Source organism: Mus caroli, chromosome 3 (genome assembly GCF_900094665.2).
Source record: "Mus caroli chromosome 3, CAROLI_EIJ_v1.1, whole genome shotgun sequence".
Taxonomy (NCBI): domain Eukaryota; kingdom Metazoa; phylum Chordata; class Mammalia; order Rodentia; family Muridae; genus Mus; species Mus caroli.
This window is the reverse complement of record NC_034572.1, coordinates 139,893,095-139,906,865: the sequence shown is the minus strand read 5'-3', so window position 1 is coordinate 139,906,865 and position 13,771 is coordinate 139,893,095.

The window sequence follows — 13,771 nt, the reverse complement described above, 5'->3', positions numbered from 1 at the left end:
CTTAGAGCTAAGATCTGGGAAGCTGAGACGTGTCCTGCTGTCTAAGCAGAAGGGAGTCCGTTGGCCTGGGAGGAAGGAAGAAAATGAAGCTGGCAGCATGCCACACGCTCTCATCCAGGTTAGGTCCCAACTACTGGAACAGCTTCAGAAGAGCTGCAACAGAAGTCTTGCTACAATGGGTTAATATCATGCCTTAGAAAATCTCAGACACGATGGAAAAGTAGGTCAAGAAGCTAGAAACAACCAGCATAATGAAGGAAGATTTTTTTTTTATGTTGTCATTTGCTTGCTTCTATTTCCAGGATTAAAGAGAACTCAGCAATTACCTTATCCAAGAAAGGAAGAGACCTGAAACACAGAAAACAGAAAATAAATGGAACAAAGACAGGGATGATCGAGGCAATGTGACCAAGCCCAAGTCCAGGTGGGATTAATCAATAAATAATCCCAATCACTTACCCTGTACCAGGGACTCTTCTTAGCTCTGGCAACACACCACATAGGCATTGTCCTTTCTTGGGGACATATAAAGTCCAGATGCCACTGTAAATTTTATCTTCCTTAGTTGTGAATAACAGAAAACCCAACCAGCCAAAGTAGAAAGTAGAACTGATCAACCCATGCATATGGAAACCTCCAGGCATGGCTGTACCTCAGAGAAACAGTCAATATTCTCCCTATCTCTGCCTGCCTTTCTCTCTCCTTCCCTTCTTTCATCATGTCTTTCTCCTTCTTCTCTTCTTTTTCTTCTCCCTCTTCATATTCCCTCTTTCTTCTTCATATCCCTCTCTGTTGGCTTTGTAATCAGGAAGCTCTGTGCACAGACTTGCAAGAATCTCAGAAAAGATGCTGAAGAGGAACAAAAGGAGGGTCTCTTTGCCGGAGGGTTTAGGTGACACCACTTATTCACATCTCAAGTAGCCAGGCCCCATGGACAGGAAACCCACTGGTACTGTAAGAAAGCCTGGTTTGTCACATGTGAATGGTGAAGGACATGCAGGCTGCACTTCTGGCAAACGTTCTGTAGCCTGATTGATTCCTTGTGGCTGTCTCCATGTGTTCTCAGGCTTATAAAGAACTGTCCTGTGGGGGTTCCTACTGCATAAGGAGGGGCATGTTAAGTCTGACATCCCACTTACTGTTTCATTACATTCATAAATAGTTATCTTCGCTCCTGTGCTACAAAGGAGGATGGGGGTTCTCACAATGTTGATGAATATGCTCAGAGTGCCCACATGGTGAGGGGCTGGGGTATTAAGGCTTTGTCCTAAGATTCTATTTTATGTCATGAAACCACCTGGTACAGTTGTGAATAAACATCATTACTTAATACCTAAAGATTTCTAGAGGTCCTCAAATACACCATCAACGTCTGCAAGAACTCCTTTTTGCTTTAAAGACCCTATACTCATGCTTCAAATACTTGGGTCTGGATGGCACTCAGGCAGCTAGCTCCCAGCCTAGAGATAGGACCTTTGAGAATGAACTCTGAGCTCCCTGTGGACACAAAGGAAAATCATTCTGACTCATTCTAGTATTGTCCCTTCCAGGAGGACACGGAGGACCCATAAGGAGGCACTCAAGCAAACAGTGGAAGGTCAAGGTTCACACAGGAGGAAAAATGTTATTAATTTTCAAAAGGCATTACTCAGAGCTCGGAGTCTCATTATGACACTGGAGCGGCTCAGACTCAAATCCATTACAAATGTCACCCACTCCCCTCCTTGCCCTTCTAACTGAGTACCTGGAAAAATGAGGTCTCCATAATGCTCTGTAAAATATTCAGACCAGTTTCAATTTAAAAAGAACATCTTAGTCATTCCTGTCATAAGCCCTTCCAGTATGATGTTACTTCTCCTATGTTATAGGAAAGAAACTGAATTCACAGCAATCACTAGCATGGCAATGTAGTTGGAGCAGCCCAAATCAACCTCAGATTCTTCCAGGGAGGGTACTTCTACTGTGCCATGTGAAGTCCATTTCTAGGCAGAACTAGAGACCAGTGGAGATGTCTCTGCTGTCTTGAGAGAGCTGAGTGCTTCGCATCTGCTGTCTTCTGTTAAGAGGAAGTCAACAGGGTCTTACACAGGAATATCTTCTTGCTGAATGGTGTACAGTAACATAAAGGGTTCAGCATCTCTCAGCTGATGGGAAATTTTTTCCAGTCTCTTGCCACCAGGGAAGGTTCCCCCAAATGAAGCCAAATAAGTCATTTGCTTTCTGAATAAATACACACTAGGCATATGCACTTGGTTTTGCTATTAAAGGATGGGAGAGGTGACTTGGAAAATTGCCAGCTGCATCAGGTTGAAGGGCACAGTGCAAATGCCCATTATTAGTTCTTTCTCTTTGCACTCTTGTTTTCTGTCTTTTGGGTGGGATAGCAACTGGGAATCCTTGGAGCAGAGCCACCTGGATACAGTGAATAGACCTTCCCTGATGCTTTAACCTACAGTATTTTCTAAATGTTAAATTTCTGATAATTAACACCCTGGAAAGAATTTAAAAGTTGAATATTTAAAATCTGCAAATGAAAAGGAAGTGGATTTCTGAGCCAACTCAGCTACAAAAGATCCAATTAAGATATGTGAACATAGACTCTGGTGCCGTGCTTTGTAATCCCGTGTTCAAAGAGACCAGCACATGCTAAATTATAATCTCTAGAAAGCCATCACTTAATACCAATTTTAAATCCCTAGTAAAGTAATGTGCATGTGCAATGTGTCATTATTTTGTCAAATTTATATTTGACAAAAATAAGAACTCAATAAATCATCAAAATTTTATGTTTCCTCGAAAATAGCATAGGAGTATAGAACAATCACTATTGGTCTTGAAATGTCTCCATTAGCACGCCCTATTTTCTGAGCAAAGTGCCTCTACCTTTATATGTGTGCTTTGCTGGGCCTCACTGGTCAGAAGGACTTCCACTTACCCTCCATCTTGTCTCATTTCATACCTCATAACCAGAAGAGTCATAGATTCTTTCAGGTAGCGCTAAGGATTCCCTGAAACATTGAGTGGTCCTGGTAGGGGCAGCAGGGTTCAGGAGTCATTTTTCTGGATGGATTACAGACTCGGTGAGCGGGAGAGCTACTAAGGCTGATTTTTTTTTTTAAGAAGCAGTCAGATCAAAGAATAGGAAACAAAACAGAGAGGCAATATGGAAGGCGCTGGTCAGCCAAAATCAGCTCTCAACTGAATGAACCAACAAATGGACAAATTGAAGGAGAAGGTTAGAGCCAAACTAGAGGGCATAGGACCATGTCCATTTGGACCTCAGCACACATAGCGCCAGCATGATTATTCCTGCCACCCATGCGTATAAGGAGCACCCTCTAGGACTAGCTGTGCCCCTGGGTAGAGGCAAAATAATAAGCCTTTAGTGGTTTGTCCCGAAACACACTTACAAACTTTCAGTCCTCTGAGAACCTTTCAGAGGACATCTCATTCACTAATGTCATCAAATGGATTTTAAGCAGTCAGAGCCCATATAAAATGTAGACAACTTTAGCAAATAGAAAATCGTCCCTAAGATTGCTAAATCAACATTTTGTAATGACTAAGAAGTGCTGGCCCTTGAGAGCCTGGAAGAATGGATCTCTTGATTATGGCAGATGGATGAGTTTCAAAGTGAAGACTGAATTTGCCTGCAGACTTCCTTCTGGCCCTAGGCTGGTTTGCCACGGATGAACAGTCGTTAAATCTGTGCAGACTGGACCCTGGGATGCTATAAATCTTCACGCATTTAGAAGCTAAGATTACTACTGGGGACTGTTACTGTCTTATCCATCAGTAGCCCTGAGTCTGCAAGACAAGTTGTACAATGTGCTGCAAATGGCAGAGCTGGAGAGGCGGGGCTACCCAACACATTAGGAGCCTAGGAAATCAGGAGTGAGTCGTAGACTTTGGATATTGAGCTATTTACACTAACGCGTTTTGCTTTTGCTTTGATCTCATTGTAAGCCTCATTCCTCCAACGTCTTGGCATCAGTTCCTGCTTCTAGGTTCCTGACTTGAGTTATTTTCCTGACTTCCCTCAGAGATGGGTTGTGATCCGGGAGTTGTAAGCCAAAATAAACCCTTTCTTTCCCAGTCGTTTCCCCCTCCCCTCAACATAATATTTGTATTAATTATTTGGGAATTTCATTCAATGCCTTTGTTGGACACACTGTTCGTAACTGATACCTGGTACCCACTCACAGCCCATGGGCAGCTGCCATGTGCTCCCCTCTCACTAGCAGGGTGAGCAGCATGAGTGGCCACAGCAGCAGTGGTGACTCCATGTCCCAGGCATGCCGGGCAACCACGGCCTGAGCCTCCCTGCAGCCCAAGGACCGTTTCTCCTGGGCAGTGACATGCTTTCTTGTCTGCCTGGCTACACTTCCATACCTGTCACCCCCAAGATGCTTTCTTGTCATAGTGTTTTCATCACAGAAAGAGAAGAAAACAGAACCATGAGGTTGTGCGTGTTGACATTTGTACTGCCAAGTAGCCAGTAGGTACCTAAGCACCTTACTGGGTACAATCAGATGGGAAGTCTCAGGAGCTTCTTTCTTTAATTTAATTTACATTTCATCTAGATGGGAAAAAATGATCAATAAAAGGAACTATGTGTTGAGAGAGAAAACTTAGTGTCTGAGTTTAAATTAAATCAACTTTAATTAGAAAGCCCAAACAAGACCAAGTAATTGTGTTAAGATCCATGCTTTAAGCAGCCAGGAGCATTGTATTCCCCAAAATGAATGATGCTCAGTCCTGCTTGATGCTTCCTTAGTCAGGACAACACGTGGCAAATGCAACCTACTTTCCCCTACTAAGTTGTGTGGCAATTGGATAATGAAAGTGACCCTAATCCTCAAAGTCACTTATAAACGGTATTTTTGAGTAAGGGTTTTGGGAATTGATTGGGTCATGAAGACAGCAGCTCTTAAATTTAGCCAATTAATGAATTCATGGGTCATTGCTTTTGGGGTGTCAAGGTGGCTCAGTGGGTAAAAGTAATTATTCCTAAGTCTGTTGAGCTATTGTAGATCCCTGCGACTCTTGTGGTAGGAAATAACAACTTCCTCAAGTTGTCTTGTGACTCTACATACTCGTGAACACCCATATACATTCATTCATGCACACATGCTCAATTAATTTTTGAACATATTTCTCTATTGTGGGTTAACTTGGAATGCCTGTAGAAAGAAGCCTTTGTCAAAGGGCAGGGGTAACAGGACCTGTTATGAAGGAAGAAAGGCAAATAATGTGTTGGGAAGATTTCAGTGGGGTAAGGATTGGGAGACAAGGAAAGGTGGGGTGAAGAAAAGACAAAGCAACACAAAAGTCGCCAGAAAGATCCACATGAAACCTACGCCTTCATAAGCTTCCGAATAAATGTATTTAAGAGTTTGAATGGAATTACCTTATATTTGAGAAGGATTAGTATTTTTCCTCCTGAAAGACATAGATACCAGCACCAGATGTGTAATATCCCCATCTGCATTATTGAGCAAAGGGATCCCCAAAATCTTAAAAAACAATACAAGAATTTGCCATTGCTCTTGGTTGCCCACCAGAACACAACAATAAGACCCTATCGCTAAAGATGCCACGCGTTTTTGTCACAGGACACGGAAGCTTCCACCCCACCATTTAGGTTGCACAGAGTCAGAGGGTGCCATGCAAGGACCTGGGAAAGAAGCCATCAACAATCTTACCTGGCTGTGAACCAAGCAAGCTACAACAAAGACCAGCCTGGCCGTTTCTAATGCCAACAGAAAGGAAGGGGAGAAACATTGTCAATATATCAAAATCTCAAAAATAAGTTGAAAAAAATTAAAAAGCATTTCCAACCATCATAAAAGCTGACAGATATGTAAGTTCAGCCATAATCTACTGGTGTTGGCTCCCTGCAGTGGGGCACCAAAATCCCCAGCTCACAGTCTTGACATTTAAACAAATTATTGTCAGTATTTTAAAAAGGAAGTTCCACATCAAATGTAGCCTTTTAACTTTACATCTTCCAAACTCCAGAAACCTGAGTAAACGTTGGGTTTTTTGCAAGGCACCCTTGTGGTATTCAATCATAGTAATGACAAAATAAGGCGAGTAAGACTTATGACAATGTCCAGAGAAGAGGAAGAGGAGGAGGAGGAGGAGGAGGAGGAGGAGGAGGTGAAAAGGGTGGCTAGCTGGCAAAATCACACAGAATGGGAAATGGTGTGGCTGTAAACAGAGCCCTGGCAAGGGAAAGGCACTTGCCATGTTCAGAGCTATCTTTGCAAGCTAGGACATCCAGCACCTGACTCTGCCCTGCCTGTCACTCACATCCTTCCTTCCCTAGATTTGAGCATCTCCGTTGCTTGGAAACTCACATAAGGCCTGAAGGAGAAGCACTGAACACCAGCCAATCCTCACCCGCTATGGCTGCTTTGATTGCCTCTGTGGCATTTCAAGGTGAAAGTCTATATTTATCCACATCCTTTTGCTTCCTCTGAAACGTTTCAGACAGCCTCCGTGAGGCTGTGAAGTTCCTCCTGCCTCTGCAGGACCCCGTGTCCTCACATTCTGACCTTTCCAGAGCTTCTCTTCGGGAGTCCTGCTCTTTGGGACAATGACCAGCCTGGGGGCGGAAGACAACTCTGATCATGTCTGCTTTTCCTTTGCTCTCTCATATTCCATTGCACAGCCGCAGACAGGAGAACCATGTAAAATTTGAGTATCACATAAATAACAAGCTTTCCCAGATAATGTATTGTCATTATGAGCTCCTTCCTTGAGAAAAAGGCATAACTGCCCCCAGCAGCTTTCATCCACCTACTCCTTTTTCTCTTCGCTTAGTTAGAAAAAAAAAAACAAAAAAACCAAAAAAACACTGTGGGAAAACTCACTTTGCAAGAATCCTACGCCCGAAGGGCCGTCTGGCTACTGCAGAATGCTTTCCTTTGACAGGAAAATGAACAATTTCATAGTCTTTAAGAAAATAAAAACAGTTCCTCACTTTTTTTTTTTTTTAGAAATGGGAAAAACAGGAGGAGAATTCTAAGGGTGGGGGTATATTTAAGCATTCCCAATATGTGGATGTGTGGATGTGTGTATGTGTGTAGCAGGAAAAGGCCATTTGACTCTTCCCCGAAGGTAAGGATTCAGGAATATGCTCCTGTTTCATGTATTTCTCTCTCGAATACATAATCAGCCCGTAAAACACAGATCCACCACGGAAGTGTCTCTGTTGCTCTAGGATGCTACGGCAGGTGGCTGTCCAGTAAGGGCATGGGGAACTGAGAACTGTGATCATCAGTTACACACAGAGTGACTCTGAGTTCAAGTTCTCACTGCTCACCGCTCATCTACACATCTGTAAAGTAGAAACCGTGTGCCTTTCCCCATTGCTTGGTCGGCAGTAGAGCAAGGAGAACATCGAATTTCTGGTTGGGTTTGAACAGGATCCAAAGCAATCAGTACATGATACAAAGTGCAGACTGCTCTGCAGCGGGCTTCTCAGACATTTCTCATCATGGCTCCTTCGTGTCCAAGATACCACCATGCCACCATCAGCTTTTAAACCAGGTATACAAACCAAACACTTACTGACACTAAATGGAAAGACATTTATTTGAAAACAGTTCTTTGGTAGACATATAATTTTGCCACTTATTAAATCAAAACCAAATCTACATTGTGATGAAGAGACAGATCTATTTATTTATTCTCATGCCAAGGCTTGACTTGGGACCGAATATTTGACTCTGAAAGACAGGAAGTGTCTTTAAAAATGTTCAGCATTAATTGATATTTTGGTTTTATAATTGTCAGTGCTGAGAATTCCCGCTCCACATAAATAGACAGTACAAGATGACAAACATATGTTTAGGGACATTTCAGAAATCATTGGAAATGCTTTCTTATTACAAAGCCAGAACTCATTTCACAGTTATTTATGCAACCCAACTCAGCAGCTCAAACGCTCTAACTCAATACAATCCAAAGACAGATTCATTTGATGCAAGCTAAAGAATGGCAGTAGGGAATATTAAAAAGTTGTTGTTGTCCATAATTAAATCATTGTTTCCATACGAGCAGAGAACTTGGCATGCCCAGTAAAAACACTGAAGTTCTTCTCACACATAGTCTCCAGTCTGAGCTGGGATGTTCGAGACGTGCTGTTCGCTAGTGCTGCACTGCCTGGCATGCATGGAAGGTTCATTTGTGTGTCAACAGCAAGGCTGTTGGGAATCTACATGTATGACACAGGTGCACGCTGCCAGAAACATCTCCAGTTCATTCCACATTTCTTATGAACTAACGTTGGATCATTGTATGTTCACAAACCTTTCCATGTTTATAAACCTTTTCATGACTCTCATATTCACTTACATGATCTCCTCTGGGCTTAGGGCTAACACTATAAGAAGCTGTGCTCATCACGAGCGAACGTAGAGAACGTAGCTACAGGGATGGTAGTAATACAAACAAACAAACTATCTAGAAAATATCATTCAGCACAGATTGGAACATAAAAAAAAAACACAAAGTAGAGTTCTCATCTGTGAGAGGACACAGGTCCTTCGAACAGACCCCTCAGTGTCCTTCCTGAACTTAGTCTAGACTCCCTTCATCAGTAATTTGAAGCTGAAAGTTCTAGAAATACAGCATATTAGAATCAGACATCTTAATCCTTATTCACAACACACCAGCACTGTGGGTTCATTTAATGTTCTCCATCCATCTCAAAGCAGCTCCCTGGGGCCTCTCCTCTACTTGCTTTGCCACCATACCATCCCCTGAATTTGTCCTGACATTACTGACTTTACTGAGGCCCACTTCCTGCCTACTGAATTACTCCAGTGTTCTTAGTCATTCATTCCCATGACTAAGCCTCAGAAAGGCACCCTGTCTAAAAAGAGATTATGTCTAGGTTCCTTGGGTAACAAGAGTTGTCACTTGTTCCGGCCCTCCCCTCCCAAGCTGGCTTTATCCTTGCTTGTCTCCCATGTTAGGCCGACATGGCAGCAACAAGTACCTGCTTGTAAGATGCTCACTGATCAGTAGTGCTCACCCCTTTGTGTGGTCCCTCCATATATACTTGTGAAAAATACCAGGGCAGAAATAAGGGTTTCCTTGAAGGGATTGCTGTTTCTCCCTTCTTCCTTTCTTCCTGCCTCCATCCTTGCAATGGAATCTATGGAGAGGGTCTTGTAACAAGAAATGGATATTTCAGTTCACAGCAGCATAAGCAAACACAGCCCCCCACCCCTCAGATCTTGACTAGCAGCCTCACAAAGCCCATAATCTCCAGCCACGTTGTTAAGGCTATTGTGGATTCATGTCTCTCAGACACTGTGAGATCCCAAGCACACATTGTTAGAACATTCTAATCAGAGAGTAATAATGACACCATGGTATGTAGCTAATTCAAATGTCATCTTCATTGCTGTCTCCTGTCCCTACCACATCTATCCCTACCAGCCACTGGCACCCATGCAAGCCTTAGCTAAAAATTAACTCTATAAATCTCTCCCACATCTCACCTCCAGTGTCACATTAGTTACACAGACCTGTGTGGCAGGCTGAGTAAAGGTTATGTAACACATTGCATATCTTGATCCCCAGGCCTGCAAACAATGCCTTATATGGTAAAAGGGACTTGGTGACGTGATTAGGTTAAGGATCATGAAATGGAGAGACTGCTCTGGATGACCTGGTGAGTTCAAGGTCTTCACAAAGATCCTCAGAAAGAGGCGGAGGAGGAGAAGGTCGAAGAAGCAGAGCGTTGCGGTGGAGAAAGGGTCTATAAAGCAAGGACGTAGGTGGTTGTTGAAATTAAAGCAAGATAATAAAAGGTCCTGTAGAGTCAGGAGATGGGACAGAGCTTCCTGTTACCTAAATGTACTCTAATAAGATCCATTTTGGATTTCTGATTTTCAAAACTGTTAAAGATCACATCACAACCCTGAAAGCCACCCAGGTCTTTTTATAAGCCAGTAAATTGGGGATAATTTGTGATATTAAGAATAAAAATCCCAAACACCCTCTTCTCATTTGTTCCCAAAGCAAAACCCACAGATGCCACCATCAGCCCCTTTGAACAACGCCACAAGAAAGCTGTATTTCACATATGTCAGTACTCAGGAAAAATGATCAGTTGGGTAAATCAAACCATTTAAATCATTAAGACTATGCCTTAGAAATAGTCATACTTCTAGGATTGCAGACTGCTTTGACGTGCTGTGAGGTGACATAATTGTGTGGGTTCCTCATAGTGGGTACCAGCTAGACCTAAATGTGTATACCATTAGGTATCATGATCTCATGGGACCACTATCATGATCTATCACTTACGGAAACATCTTCAGGTTTTGCAAAACTCTATTTCATTTTATAATTAAATGTAATTGCTTCCTTAAGGACATTTTGTTCCCTGGTGCAGTGCCACTCATTGTTTGATCAGACAGATCCAGAATTCCTGAATAAGAGTAAAAAAAGATCTTGAAAGTCACCTTGTGGAATAGAAAGAATGTTTGCAGCCATCCTGGGTATGACTGGGTGGACTTCTCTAAAGATCTTTCTTCCCTTAAGTACAAAGCTTAAAAATAGGTGTCTGTTATGGTTTGTATATGCTTGGCCCAAGGAGTGGCACTATTAGAAGGTGTGACGCTGTTGGAATAGGTGTGTCACTGTGGGTGTGGGTTTTAAGACCCTTATCCTAGCAGCCTGGAAGCCAGTCTTCCACTAGCAGCCTTCAGATGAAGACGTAAAACTCTCAGCTCCCCCTGCACCATGCCTGCCTGGGTGCTACCATGCTCCCACCTTGATGATAATAGACTGAACTTCTGAACCTGTAAGCCAGCCCCAATTAAATGTTGTCATTTATAAGACTTGCATTGGTCATGGTGTCTATTCATAGCAGTAAGACCCTAACTAAAGCAGTGCCCAAATGCAGCCATAGTCTGGTGAGGAAATACAAGTTAGAATAAAATGCCAGGATCTAAGCAGTGGCCTTGATCTGTGGTCACTGGCGTCTGATCTTACTGAGAACATAACCACTCTGGCCCCAGATCAATGTGAAATCTTGGAAACGCTACATATTCTGAGCTGCTGAGCATCTTTGTCTATAGAAACAAATACTTGATTGAGAGTCGTCCAGAATTATATTCAACAAATATTTACTGCGCACCTGGCATATTAAAGATAATGAGGTAGGCGTTGAGATTAAAGCTATAAACAGAACACCCTGCTCTTATGGATTTTAGAGTCAAAATTAAGCAACAAACAAAGCAAACATATAAAAGCATAGAGCAAACGTGATGGTGAATGCTACAGACAAAAGTGAAACACAGAAGTTAGGACTGAGAGGGTTGCTCAGTGGGTAAGAGCACTTGCTCTCCTGACATGGGGACATGCATTTGAATCCCTAGCACCCACATAAAAAGCTCAGCATGACCATGTGGGTACCCCAGCATTGGGAGCAGAAACTGGTGGATCCTAAGAAGTGGAAAAGGCTAAAGGAGACACCTGACAGCCTGCTCTGGTCTCTACATGGACACTCACACTTGGGCATGTGCACCCACACATTCAGTGCTTACATGTATTACCTTTGCGTGGAACTCAAGTTTGGATCTCAATTCCTGTGTCAGAAACTCAGTATAGCCTCTGCCTCTACATCTACCTCCAGGGTATCTGATGCCATCCTCTGGCCTCTGTAGCCATCTGTACATAGTTACAGAGACACATACACAAACACACACATAATTCTTAAAAATAAGATTAATATTTAAAAAAAAATTTAAACTTCACACTCTTCTAGGTCACACCAAAGATATAGAAAGCCACAAACTAGTTAAAATAGTGACTACTGAATATAGGAGGAAGGGCTGTGCTCTGTGAAGAAGGCTGTTGGAAAGTCAGATGGAAGAGATGACAGAGTTGGGATGGGTGTGAGACCCAGAGATGTCCAGGTGGTGAAAGTCATAATGCTGGTCAATAAAAATGTATGACTAAGCCAATGGTGCTCACTAGCTACAACCACAGACATTATTCTGCCTTTCAGCAGACTGGGAGACCAAGGGTGTGCCCTTCCCACTCAGGATGCTGGTACAAGATTGTCTAGAAGAGGGAGGAGGAGAATGAAGAGGCAAAATTCCCTGAGTTGTAGCAGACCCATCACAGACAGAGGGAAAGAATCTGAATTACAACCTTTTTTTTTTTTTTAAGCAGAAAAGAGAGATAAAGGTTGAGCTTTTCCTGATGCTCTGACGACTCCCAGGGTCAAGGCCTGGGTTGCTAGAAGCCACCTCAAAGTATGTTCAGTTCTCACCATGCAGGGCTTCATCCTGAGAGTCTGTGTGACTCATCTCCAGAGGACTCCTTCCTGTGTGGGATTTTAGTACAAACTCAGTTGGTCTCATTATGCCCTGAAGGTTGCATGCCATCTTGGGTTGCAGAATTGCTCTGATTTGCTCTGGTGTGCAGTACAAGGGCAGGTCTGCATGAAGGTCTAGCTGGAGGATGCCTCTTTATGTGCCTCTGAGCCTAATTTTATAACCATGCTTCGATTTCCTCTCCCCTGAAGAGGAATTTCCCATTGTAAAATCATCAATAAGAATAGAACCTGGAAGTCCCCAAACCTAGGAAGAACATCCCACCCTAGATCTATCCTAAGAGTAAAAATAACTGACTTGTGTAAAAGTGTGGGAGAGGCTTGGACATGCCACTCTGTAACACATCTGGCCAGGGCCATTTGTTTACATGGCAAGAAAAGCAGCCCACACCTACCCAGCCACTGCCCTTTAAAATGGTAGACGATTTTCTTAGAAGGTTTATAAGTTTGCCTTTCCCAACCTAACTGGTCATAAAACCAGCTAGGTTGCCTCCCTTTGAGATAAGACTTTATTTTTCAAACCAGTTTTCGGTTTACAGTACAACTGAACAGGAGACGCCGGTTTCTTATAAATTCCTGGCCTTCTGTGTGCAGCCCTATGTTTCCACAGCTCTGACCACCCAGCTATGACACCTGATAAGTCAGCATTGATACATCATCATCCCCCAAAGTCCGTTTATGAGAAGGTTCTGTTCTTGGTACTGTCTGGTCTTTGGGTTTGGAAAGCTTTACAACGACAAGGAGATGCCATTAGAGTACGCACAGAAGTTTCACCAACCCGCAAACGTCTTCTGTGTCACACTTGTCTTTCCTTTCTCCTCATCTCTGTTAAGCAGTCATCTATCTACTCCTTCTTTAGTTTGACCTTTTCCAGAATACTGGGTTCTACACGGTTGGAGTTCTGCACAATGGTCCTTCAGGATGCTGCCTTTTAGACCAGTTTCTCTCACTTAGCAGTGTGCACTGTGCAATTTCCCCGTCCCAGGGGCTTATGACTCATTCCTCTTCAGTGCAGAATCCCAGCTGCTGTTCTCTGGATTCACAACAGCTCACCCATTCATCTGCTGCAGGACCTCTTGGTCCTTTCCCAGGCAGAACAAATTTTTAAACAAAATTTCTAAAAAACAAAACAAAACAAACAAACAAAAAAAAAAACCCAAAACCACCACGTCTATGTTTTTGTCTGGACATAAGCTTCCAATTCCTTCCGGTAAGCAGCTGGGAAGAGTGCAACACCTCAGGATGGGAACTTACTGATTTGTCTCCAGCCTGCCAGTGTTTCCACTCTGCAGGGATGAGGGACAGCTCCTGGGACTGAACTTGCTTCCTGCCCTTTGCTGAGAGCGTAGCAGATTGTGGCCTCTCTAACAGGTAGCTCACTGCCGTTTGATTTACATTTCCTGG